The 13,005-nt window shown below is 37.2% G+C and overlaps 1 long non-coding RNA gene across 1 annotated transcript in view; it reads right to left on the bottom strand.

The window, feature by feature from the left end:
• LOC129397177 (uncharacterized) overlaps positions 1-12,300 on the bottom strand; it is a 30,505-nt gene extending 18,205 nt beyond the window's left edge. Inside the window, exon 1 of the long non-coding RNA XR_008624383.2 lies at positions 9,782-12,300. This is a non-coding gene — a long non-coding RNA (uncharacterized LOC129397177). The remainder of the gene's footprint in view (positions 1-9,781) is intronic.
• Positions 12,301-13,005: the final 705 nt, after the last annotated feature.

Raw genomic sequence — 13,005 nt, 5'->3', positions numbered from 1 at the left:
TGTTACATTGGGAATAATTGCACCAAATCACCAGTTTATTTCAATAATAAATTAAAGAAATTACAATTGTTTTAGTTTAATTTTTATCCAGGTACCACTATGAAAGCAATTAACATGCTATATACTTTCTTAAAATTCATTTTGGTGATCATTTAAAAGATTTGTGACTCTGAGGTACAAATTGTTATTATAACTTTTGTGTATTTGCATCATAGTTGGCGATAATCTTGTAGGTTAATCTATCACCTTTTATAATATTACTGTCATGAGATCCTTGGGGTGTTGCTTTGCCAACTGGAAACCTCTGTGGCTGGCAGTGCCTTCTGCCTCAGTATTGTTCACACCTGCTGGACTCCTTCCGCCCACTCAGCCCGGCAGGCTGCACTTGGCTTGTGCTACTGGCCGGGATCCCACAGCTGCCAACGGCTAGCAGGCACAAAGTGGTGAGGGGTGTGTGGGTACGGCAATGGAGGGTCCTGCCACTACACACAACCAGGCACACCAGTGGCTGCGATGAGATTGTCAGCTCCAGGTGCCAGCTCCATTCAAGGCTATGGCTGGACCAGAGGTACTGCATGCAGCTTCTGCTGTGGGCACCTGCATCTGGATGAGGGGAATGCAGTGGCGCCTGGAAACTTGGAGATGCCAGGAACCACAAAGCCCCAAAGAGGGTGTCACAACTCTGGCTTGGAGAGCCCCTAAGGTCTGGGCTCCCCAAAGGCTACAACTCTTCTCTTCTCTACTTATCATCCGTAGCCTGTCCCACATCCAGGAAGAATAAGTTCTGCAGACAACTGGAGGGTGAGCAAGGCAGACAGGAGCTTCATTGAGGAACAGAACAGCTCTCAGGAGACCTGAAGTGGGTAGCTCCTTTCCACAGGCAGGTTGTCCCAAAGAGTGTCCAGCTCTCAGCAGAGAGGAGACCTCTAGTCCGTAGCTTCTAGCACCTTTCCACAGGCAGTTGGTCCTGATGAGTCAAGGAAACCCAAAGTAGGTAGCTCCTTCTCGCAGCTGGTGGTCCTGATGAGTCAAGGAAACCCAAAGTAGGTAGCTCCTTCTCGCAGCTGGTGGTCCTGATGAGTCAAGGAAACCCAAAGTAGGTAGCTCCTTCTCGCAGCTGGTAGTCCTGATCTCTGTCCAAGTCTGGCTAAGTCTAGGGTTTTTACAGGCTCAGAAGGGAGGAAGTGGATGCTGATTGGCTCCTGGGCAGCCATGGGCAGCCCGAAAAAAGCACCATAAGTTCTCACTGCAATCCATGAAACTGGCAGTCCAGCCACCTGGCTTCAGGCCGTCCCTGGCTTGAAGGTGGGCTTGACTAGGGACTTGCCCCTTTCCGCTAGGAGCCTGCCTGCCTCCTGTTGCCATCAACCTACCATCCATGATGCGCATGGTACCCAGGCTGTTTGTGCTGAGGGGCACATGCAGGCCTACGCTGAGCTGCCCTCAGCACCCCCTCAGCCTCCCTCCCATGATTATCAGTGCCCAAAGTCCAGAGGGGTCCCAGATGGAAGGGGGCTGGCGTGTCAGCACTGCCCTAAGCACAGATACACCTGGTCAGATCATGACAGCACCTGGACTGGCCTCAATTTTGCTCCAAAATTGGAGTGGGTGCCAGGAGCAGGGAGAAGCCAGACAGCGGAAGCAGGCACTATTGAGCCTACAGGAAATGGGGGGCTTTCTGGGTCCCTGGGAGTACACAGATGCCCGGTCTGCAGCTGCAGCCACCCAGCTGGGAGAGCAGGGTTCCCACCCCACCAACTCAGCAGTGTTGTCTCTGGCCTGCCAGCTCCACTGAGTATGCAGCCCTGGCCCACACCTCCCCTGCTGCAGCTGGTGTCCCCCTAGTGGCTTCTTCTGATGGACCACCTGCCGTCATTGCTTATCCTACTTTGAGCATTTATTTTCATTCATAGCACAGTTAAGGTGAACTACATATTAGGACATTTTTTTCAAAATGTTTATGACGTATTTTCTGAACCCTTGCCTATCTGATGATAGTTTTCTATTGCTTTCATATAGGAAAAACTAATTTGTGAATAAAATGCTTATATCTCAACATTTCTCCTTGAAAAAGTGTAACTATGGCAGAAAAATGAAAATCCAGCCTGTTTTTTGTTTCTTCTTGCTGTCCTATATTTTTACCCAAATAACATGCAAATTCTTTTTTATTAGTATTGCCAAGAATTTGCTGAGGTTTTCCAATTTCATAAGTAAACATTTTTCAGTTCCACAAAATTTTCTGTAATTATGTTATTTCTTCTCTTCCTGTTATTTTGATTTCTTGTCCAGAAAAAAAAAAACCCAGAATCCTTATATTAGATGTGTGTTTTCTGTCCTCCACATCTTGCATATTTTCTTTCATCACTTTCATCTATTTGTTTTATTTTATATTCTTGGAAAACCTCTCAAGTTGATTTAATTCCTGTTTTCATGAAACTACGGGAAATAAAGTCATGAAAAGAGCAATGAAAATACAATGGAATGGAAATTAATAGAACTACATATAATATTTTGTGAAACCAGAATTGCAGGAATATTTAATTCTTCCTGAAGTATACATCTGGGAAGACATCAGGCAGGAGGTACACGTGGCATAGCTCTGGAAAGACAAGTATGTTTCCATCAGTTGAACAAGTCAGCAAATGTTATTTTAGGCAGAAAAAAGAACATATTGAAGGGCATCATGTGTCATTACAAAATGTGCTGTTTTCAGGGGCCAGAGAGATATTCCGGGGGGCTGAATCTTAAACTCTCATGAGAGGAGTAGTGGTAGGAAGCTGATGTGGTTTGAGGCCAGATGGTGACCCTCGTGATATACAGGTGGGTTAGAGTAAGGCAGGTGGATAAAAGGAACAGAGGAGAGAAGGAAGCCTCTACCATTCTAGCTTGGAAGAATGGCTAGATTATTTTTACATTTATTAAGAGAAATAAAGATAGAGGAGCATATTTGCTAGAAGATAACTAGCACAATTTAAAAATATGAGATTTGAATGTCTATAAGGTTTTTGGATCACACTGTCAGAATGTGTTTAGAACTATGAGCCTTGCACTAAGAAGAGATATTAGGATTCCGTGGAGATTTGAAAGGATATAAAGGAGTTACATTTCAGTGTTTGAGATTTCCCAGAGTAAGTATCTGCAATGGAAAAAGAACTGGTATTGGACCACTTGGGAATATCTCTCTTTAATTTTCAAAAAAGAAATATAATGAATGAGAAAGTGGTCAGTGGTGCCAAATTATTCAGAGTGATCCAGTAAGATGAAGAATTTAAAATGCCATTTTCCTGACTTGAAAATTAGAGGTGATTGAGACCAGGATGAGATCAGCTGCAGCTGAGTGATGTTTGGGGAAGCCAGAAGCCAGAGTGCATTTGGCAGAGCAGTGAAGGCAAGGTGACAAAGGTGAGGCAATGAAGGTCTTGCTTAGCAATAACGAAGCCCATTGCATTTTTCCTGATTTACAACTGCAAACATTTAGCATTTTTACTGTCACCAAAGTGTTTGCATAAGGGCAACTTTGCTGCCCACGAGGGAATTAGGCTGCCAATTTCCTCCTGCCTGAATATCATGTTATAAATCAAGGTATAATTAGAGAAGAGAAGCACAAAGGTATGCATTACTCTGGAGTGCATGAAATTTTGGAAAAGCATCAATGAAAACACTTTTGCAAATCACTGTGTGTAAGAATGGACTAATACTGTAGTAGGTCACAATGTCTCCCTAGGGTCATGGCCCCCACAGACCATTCTGTCACCCTCACTCTGCTTCCATATTTCCATTTTCACTCCCATCACTTTGCTCAATCTCAGTCCCCTGCCCAGATTCTGCTACATTTGTTACAGCATTCAGCAAAGAGTTCAGAGTTCCTTAAGTGCTGTGGATCTAGTAGGGATGTAGAGATACCAACCTGTATCAAGCTATAAAACCTTTTTTTTTTTTAATCTCTTCTCTCCCCTCAGTTCTCTATTCTCCAATAAAACCTAGAGATATATCACATTTTGTCAGCATGAGAAACTTTCTCTATTAATCCCTAGTTTTAGTTGCCAGGATATCTGAATCTCAAGAATACCAATGTTCTCTTTGTATCATATCTGCACCTCCCAGGAATTATAATCCACAGCTCAGACAAACTTATAAGGGGATCATTTGCTTCGACTTATATCTTTGTAACTTTTAACTACTTTTAAGGCTTACAACAATGTAATGCATGCTTATTAAGAAAATTAGAAAAATACAAAAAGAGCATGATAAAAAAAATCCTACAGTAATTCTACAAAACAGAAAACTGAAATATTTTTATTTTGGTATGAGGCTTTCAAATTGACTTTTAATTTTCAAACATTACACAGAAAGAAAAATATACATACACTTTTAGCTAGCCTTTTAAAACTGAAAAGCATATGTCTGGATCAAGGACCAATAATACAAAAAGTTATATATTGAAAGTAAATCTATCTCCTTTGCCTCACAACCTTAATCCTGTTTCCCAGGAGCAACCCATGTTAGCATTTAATTCTGTACTCTTCCAAATGTTCACTGGCATGTGAAAGTATGCAAATTGTAGAAATAAATTCACTTTAAATAAACTTAATATACTGCACATACTAATTTATCCTGCCTTTTTAACTTAATTTTTAATTTTCTCTTAAATATTTTCAGATAAAATTACTTTTATTAATTATATGTTATTTATTTATTCAAGTGAGAAGTTGCAATATTTGGTTTTCTTTTCCTGCATTACTTTGCTTAGGAAAATGGCCTCCAGCTCCATCCTTGTTGCTGCAAATGATGTCATCTCATTTTTTCATGGCTGCATAGTATTCCATGATGTATATGCACCACATTTTCTTTATCCAGTCTACCACTGACAGGCACCTACGTTGATTCCATGTCTTTGCTATTCTGGAAAGTGCTGTGATGAACATACGCTTGCATGTGTCTCTATGGTAGAACAATTTATATTCCTTTGGATATATATCTAGCAATGGGATTGCTGGGTCAAATGGTAGTTCTGTTTTAAGTTCTTTGAGAAATTGCCAAACTGCTTTCCACAGTGGCTAAACTAATTTACATTCCCAACAGCAGTATATAAGAGTCCCCTTTTCTCCACAACCTTGCCAGCATTTGTTAATTTTGACTTTTTAGTAATAGCCATTTGGCTGGTGTGAGATGGAATCTGATTGTGATTTTGATATGTACTTCTCTAAAGTTTAGTGATATTGAGCATTTGTTCATATGCTTGTTGGTCACATGCTTTTGCAAAATCTGTTCATGTCTTTTGCCTACTTTTAAGTGTTTTTTTTCTTATAAATTTGTTTAAGCTCCTTATACATTCTGGGATTTTTTTTTTTTTTTTTTTTTTTTTTGCTTATACATTTGTTTAAGCTCCTTATGAATTCTGGATATTAAACTTTCTTCTGCTGGCTTTGGGGTTGGTTTGCTTTTGTTTCTTTAGTTCCCCTAGTTCAAATGTTAGGTTCTTAATTTTTGATCTTTTTAACTTTTTGGTTAGTGGACATTTACTGCTATAAACTTCCCTCTTAACACTACTTTAACTGTGTCCCAAAGATTCTGATATGTTTTTCTTCATTCTCACTAGTTTCCAAGAAGTTCTTGATTTCTGCCTTAATTTCATTATTTACCCAGAAGTCACTCAGAAACAGGTTGTTTAATTTCCCTGCAATTTTATGGTTTTGAGTGATTTTCTTAACATTGATTTCTATTTTTATTGCTCTGTGGTCCAAAAAGGTGGTTGGTATGGTTTCAATTTTTTTTTTTAATTTGCTGAGGATGGTTTTATGACCAATTGGGTGGTCAATTTTAGAGTACATGCAATGTGCAGATGAGAAGAATGTATAGTATGTTGTTTTGGGGTTGAGAGTTTTGTAAATGTGTAATAAGTCCATTTGGCCAAGTGATGAGTTCAGGCACCGAATATCTTTGTTAGTTTTCTGCCTTGATGATCTAATGCTGTCAGTTGGGTGTTGAAGTCTCCCACTATTATTATGTGGTTATCTAAGTCTCTTCTTAGGTCTTTAAGAACTTGCTTTATGAATCTGGGTGCTCCTATATGGGATATATATATATATATATATATGTATATATCATTTTAAGAAATATATATATTATTTTAAGAAAGAACCATATGATATATTATATATAGTATATATATAGTATATATATAGTATATATATAGTATATATATAGTATATATATAGTATATATATAGTATATATATATAGTATATATATAGTATATATATATAGTATATATATAGTATACATATAGTATATATACTATAGTATATATATCATATATATTCATATATATGATATATATCCCATATATATCTATATAGATATATATTATATTATATATTTATATTTTAGATTATATATTATATGATCTATAATATATCTATTATATACGATCTATAATATATCTATTATATATGATCTATAATATATCTATTATATATGATCTATAATATATCTATTATATGATCTATAATATATCTATCTATTCTATATGATCTATAATATATCTATCTATTCTATATGATCCATAATATATCTATATATTCTATATGATCTATATCTATATATATGATCTATATATTATATATCTTATAATATCTTATATATTATATATAAGATATATATCAGATATTATATATGATATATAATGTATAATATATTATATATCAGCTATATAATATATATTATATAAGATACATATGTATTATATACATAATACATATGTATATTATATATTATATATCATAGATTATATGTAAGATATATATTATATATCATATAGATAAGATCTTATATAATATATATAAGATTGTACATATATCATAGTTAGATCTTCTTGTTGAATTGAGCCCTTATTATTATATAATGGCCTTCTTTGTCTTTTTATGTTTATTGTTTTAAAGTTTGTTTTGCCTGAAATTAGAATAGCAGCTCCAGCTTTCTCTGTTTTCCATTTCCTTGGTATATTTTTCTCCATCTCTTTCTTTGAGCTTATGCATGTCACTGTATGTGAGATGGGTCTCTTAAAGACAACATACCATTTATCCAACTTGCCACACTGTGCCTTTTAACTGGGGCTAGCCCATTTACATTCAAGGTTTGTATTGATATATGAAGACTAGATTCTGTCATTGTGTTACTATTAATAGCTGGTTATTATGCAGACCTGTTTGTGTGGTTGCTGTATAGTTTCACTGGTTCATGTATTTAAGTGTGTTATCGTAGTGGTTGGTAATGGTCTTTCCTTTCTATATTTAGTACTTCCTTTAGTACTTCCTTCAGGATGTCTTTTAAGGCAGATCTAGTGGTAATAACTTTCCTTAGAATTTGCTTGTCTGAAAGGGATCTTATTGTTGCTTCACTTATGAAGCTTAGTTTTGATGAATATGAAATTATTTGTTGGAAATTATTTTATTTAAGATATTATTTAAGAAAAAAAAAGAATGCTAAATATAGGCCCCCAATCTCTTCTGGCTTGTAGGGTTTCTGCTGACAGATCTGCTGTTAGCCTGATGGGGTTACCTTTGTAGGTGACCTGCCCCTTCTCTTTAGCTGCCTTTACCATTTTTTATTTCATTTTGACCTTGCAGGATCTGATGACTATGTGTCTTGGAGATGATCTTCTTGTGAAGAGTTTTTCAGCGGTTCTCTGCATTTCCTGAATTTGAATGTTGGCCTTTCTAGTGAGATTAGGGAACTTTTCATGGATGATATCTTAAAATATGTTTTCCAAGTTGCTTGCTTTCTCTCCCTCTCTTTCAGGGACACTAATGAGTCATAGATTTGGTCTCTTTACATAATCCCATGTTTCTCAGAGATTTTTTTCCTTTTTCTTTACTGTTTTTTCTTTATTTTTGCCTGAGTGAGTTATTTTTGAGATCCAGTGTTTGTTCTCTCAGATTCTTTCCTCAGCTTGGTCAATTCTGCTATTAATTCTTTGATTGTATTCTGAAATCCTTGGAGTAAGTTTTTCAGCTCTATCAGATCAGGTTGGTTCTTTCTTAAAATGATAATTTTGTCTTTCATGTCCTGTATCATTTTATTTTTATTCCTTAGAATCCTTGGATTGGGTTTCAACTTTCTCCTGAATCTCAATGATCTCCATTCCTATTCATACTTCGAATTCTATTTCAGTCCTTTCAGCCCCTTTAGCCTGGTAAAGAACCATTGCTGAGAAACTAGTGCAGTTGTTAAAGGTAAGAAGACACTCTGGCATTTTGAGTTGCCAGAGTTCTTGTGCTGGTTCTTTCTCATCTTTGCGGGCTGATGTTCTTTTATTTTTTAAAGTTGTTGTCCTTTGGATGGGTTCTTTTTTTTTTTTTTCTTTTAACCTCTTTTATGTCCTTGGGGGTTTGACTGTGGTATAAAGTGAGTTGGTTGACTGGATTTGTTTCTGGAATGGTTTAGGGGGCCAAGCCCTAGCTCAGGATTCCTGGGCTGCATCCTCTAATTCTGGGGAGCTGGTATCAGGCCCCTGGCTTTGTTCTCTGTCCCCTTGAGGTTACGGATCTACTGTACTGTAGAGGCTGAGGTGTTCCCAGACCACTGGTCGCAACATTCTGATGGGCGGTGCCAGCCAAAGTGCTTCATTGAGTGATGGTAGTGGGATCTGTGATCATTTGCAACTACCACCAACAGCAGCAGCATGGCAGGGTGCACCCTTGTTGACTGAGGTGTGGCACTGGCAGGCACATGGGTGCTGGCCTCCATCAGGGTGTTTGCAGTGGTGGTGGTGACAGAGTGACATGGGAGAGGGGTGTGGGGCTTCTGGCATCCATGGGTGTGTTTGCACCAGTAGTGGTGGTGGCATGGGGGCAGAGCACTGGCAGGCATGGGGCTGGCACCCTCCATGCATGTGTTCAGGCCAGTCAGCCACTGTTTTTGACACTTGGGATACTGCCCTGAACAAGACAGAAGAAAGTTTCTTCCTCTGTAACAGGAATCCCTAGTTGATCATTTTGGGCTGTTTCCAACTTTACGCATTGTAACTGTGAATCTTTCCTGTGCCTATAATTATTTCTTAGTTATATATTCCTAGAAATGCTTGTATATTATCAAACAGTACAAACATTTTTCAGGCTTTTGGACAAATATGCCAAATTACCTTATGAAAGGTTTACATTTATATCACACACCACAAATGAACAGCATGACTATTTCAACAGTCCCTGACAAACAGTATCCTCCTTTCTCCTTCCATTAAGACAATAAAATCAATCCTTGACTAAGCTACCAAAATAAGAGTACACAGGTTTAATTCAGATATGTAACCAAAAATAAGCTCTTGTTTTCAGCCTCAGTACATTTATATTTAATGTAAGAAATTTAAATATACTCTTAATCATTATTTCTAAACAGTGTATCTAAAAACTTTAGATGTCCTTTATACAAAGATTTCATTTATAAACAGTGCAACTACGGTAATAATAATAAGAAAACAAAATTTCTTGGGCAAAATTAGGTCACTCTCATATTTTGGGGAAACTAGAAACCTGGCTGCCTTATACAAGCAGTGATTCATTAATACTAATTGGTGCTTTTTTTTCCATGCAAGAGAGAAAACTGTTCTAGATCCTAATCATTCCTTATTACAGTAACAGCAGGCTGTATTTAATCTGCTACTCAACTCTTCAGTTACAGAATCAGCTGACCTATAATTAAAAGACGTTTAAGTCTTAGAGGGAAAGAAAAACAAATCCTAATGACAAACAGATAGCAGAAATTCCCAACCATGCTTCCCTCACCTTGGGTCCTCCCACTTCTGCAATCCTGCTGTCAACTTCACTCAATTCTTTTCAGGGAAATGGAAAAACTGCTCCTTCTCCACTCTAAAATTAAATAATAAGAATGAGCATGTGACATACACAATTACACCAATGTCTAAATATGTTAGGATGGAATTATAATTTTCTCTTTATATTTAATATTAATTGTGTCTTTGAATATAAAATTAATACATATTTATGTGAGAATTTTGAAAAATATAAAATACGTAAGAAGAAGTAAAAAGCCTTGCTGCAGAGAGGTATACACTATTAATAGTATACTGTGTTTTCTTTCACTCTTTTTGCTATATATACATCTTTTTTTTTTTTTTGAGATGGAGTTTTGCTCTTGTTTGCCCAGGCTGGAGTGCAATGGCACGATCTTGGCTCACCACAACCTCCACCTCCCGATTCAAGCAGTTCTCCTGCCTCAGCCTCCTGAGTAGCTGGGATTACAGGCATGCACCACCCACCACTCTCAGCTAATTTTGTATTTTTAGTAGAGACGGGGTTTCTCCATGTTGGTCAGGCTGGTCTCAAACTCCCGACCTCAGGTGATCCGCCCACCTCTGCCTCCCAAAGTGCTGGGATTACAGGTGTGAGCCACCATGCCCCGCCCATACTTTTATATTAAACATACACATACAATTTTGTTAATGGTTAGAAAATTGAGGCAAGATTGTGAGTTGAAAAGCACGCAGGTTCTACAGTTGGACTGCATGGGGAAACATTCTGATTCTGCCTCTTTTTACATGTGTGTCTTTGGGCCAGCCACTTAACCTCTCTGAGCTTCAGTTTCCTCACTTGTAAACTGGTAATAAAAATAGCACATATCACATGAGGATATTTTACAGAATGAATAAGATAAATATCTGCCATGTAATAAACAGTCAGCAAATGTCAGCTACAGTAAAGCTTTTTAATTTGATTTTTTTCCAGTTGAACACATATCACCGTCATTGTCTCTGTGACTAAAAAGTGCTAAGAACATCACTTTAAATAGGTCTATAATATCCTATTACACGGGAGTTCTGTGTTGAAAATTTCCCTTATTGGACATTTTAGATAGTTTTCATTTTTTCACTTCTGTAAATAGCATTGCTGTGAACCTCTAATGATTATCATCTCTGATTATAAGGACACTTATTATATTTTGAAATAGTGAATTAAAAGCATTAAACTTTTAAAGCTCCTTGACACATATTTCTCAAGTGACTTTCAAAAGTAAGTTCTCCTTCCCTCCAGTAAGCTGTACAGTCTCTGGTTTACCTTTTTTTTTTTTTTTTTTTTTTCTTTTTGAGATAGAGTCTCGCTCTGTCACCCAGGCTGGAGTGCAGTGGCGCGATCTCGGCTCACTGCAAGCTCTGCCTCCCAGGTTCACGCCATTCTCCTGCCTCAGCCTCCTGAGTCGCTGGGACTATAGGCGCCCGCCACCACGCATGGCTAATTTTTTGTATTTTAGTAGAGACGGGGTTTCACCGTGTTGGCCATGATGGTCTCGATCTCCTGACCTCGTGATCCACCCATTTCGGCCTCCCAAAGTGCTGGGATTACAGGCGTGAGCCACCGCACCCGGCCTGGTTTACCATATTTAACAATGCTGGTGACAATCATGTCAACATTTTTGATTGATTGGATATGTGGAAAACGTATTTTACTGATCATTCAATTAGAAATTATTTTATTATTAAAGAAACTAGACATGTTAAATCACTTCAGAGTGTATTTCTATCACGTATTTTTGTGAATTGTGCAGTCATTCGTGTTCCTTGCTCATTTTTCTGTAGTAGTGTTGTTTTATCTTATTGATTGTTGAGTGACATTTATTAAGCAAGCGTATTTCTATTTTTCAATTAAATACTACAAAATATTTTTAGTGCTTTTTGTCTTTAAACTTTGATTTTGGTTTTTTTGAGGTAGTGAGTTTTAGATTTTCAGGTAGTTAAAACTATTCTTTTTTTCTTTCCTTTGTGGTTTCTTCCTGTTTTCTATGCTTCAGTGGCCTTTTTCATCAAACTTGTTTTAACCACCTCTCAGAAACAACCAACACAACTCATCAGTGTTATGAAGAGTTGTTTCTCGTGCAACAAATATAACAAGAAATTTTCATTTTTATACAAATAAGAAAGCATACATTTCCATTAGTAAGTTCATATTTGTCAAGACAGATCCAGGATTTCTTTCATCTTGCTAGTATCTTCATGATATTTACTAGTTATGGTGGCCAATTAGAGTAAACTATGTCCACTTCCAAATATAAATTTCTTTGTAGAATTTCTCCTTTGAGAAGTTTTGTAATAAAGAAAGACCCCAATTTGTTTTTCTAATAATGTTAGGGATGAAGTTGATAATGGTATGTCTAAGAATAGTTCTTGAATAAAAGAATGGCCTAGATTAAAAACAAAAGTGCACTTGTTAGCACCAATAGATTTATAATAACTTAATGGAATGAGACATTGTAAATAACGTTGAGGCTCAGCAAGAGTTCAATGGCGAAAACAGCTGTGACTGACTTGTCAAGGTTGTCCTGGGAATGTGAAGTAAGGGAGTGGCATGTGTTCCCAGTGGATATCCTCTTATTTGTTCCTTTTAGAATCTATTCTATTTCTATGGTTTTATAAAGAAATGTTTTTTGTTTTGTTTTATAATGAACTTATGCTTTTAAAAATCCTAGACAAAAACAAACAATCAAAAAGCTCCCATGAGCTATACTCTTCTCCAACCAGCGTTGGGGTACTCAATATGTGGCTTTTTGAGACTCATACACTTCCCTAAGCCTCCTTCTGCATATTTTCAGGTCTTATTAAAACAAGGACTCCCTTACTTGAAGTGTTAACTTCTCTGTCCAAATGGCAAATGCAGTTTCTCAAATGAATTTTAATAGCTATTTAGTGGGTTGTTAGATTACAGATCATATGTCAGAATGATGCTATGTGAGTCTAGGGCACACTTAAAAAAAAATAGACACATCCCTGGGTGAAGGAGTCAGAAAGGAATTGACTAGTGTTGGAAAATGCCTTGAAATCAAGTATGATGCCCAGATGATGCTAAAACCATCTTTACAATATCTCCTTCAGGTAGTGGTCTCCCCCAGGCTTGAATACCACCAGATACTATGAGCTCTCATGCTATGAGAACTTGCATTTCTAAAACACCTGCCTTTACACAGCAACCCTGAAAAGGGGATGTGTTTTTCCTATTTA

Source organism: Pan paniscus, chromosome 1, assembly GCF_029289425.2.
Source record: "Pan paniscus chromosome 1, NHGRI_mPanPan1-v2.0_pri, whole genome shotgun sequence".
In the NCBI taxonomy this organism is placed as follows: domain Eukaryota; kingdom Metazoa; phylum Chordata; class Mammalia; order Primates; family Hominidae; genus Pan; species Pan paniscus.
This window is presented reverse-complemented; position numbering and strand designations above follow the sequence as displayed.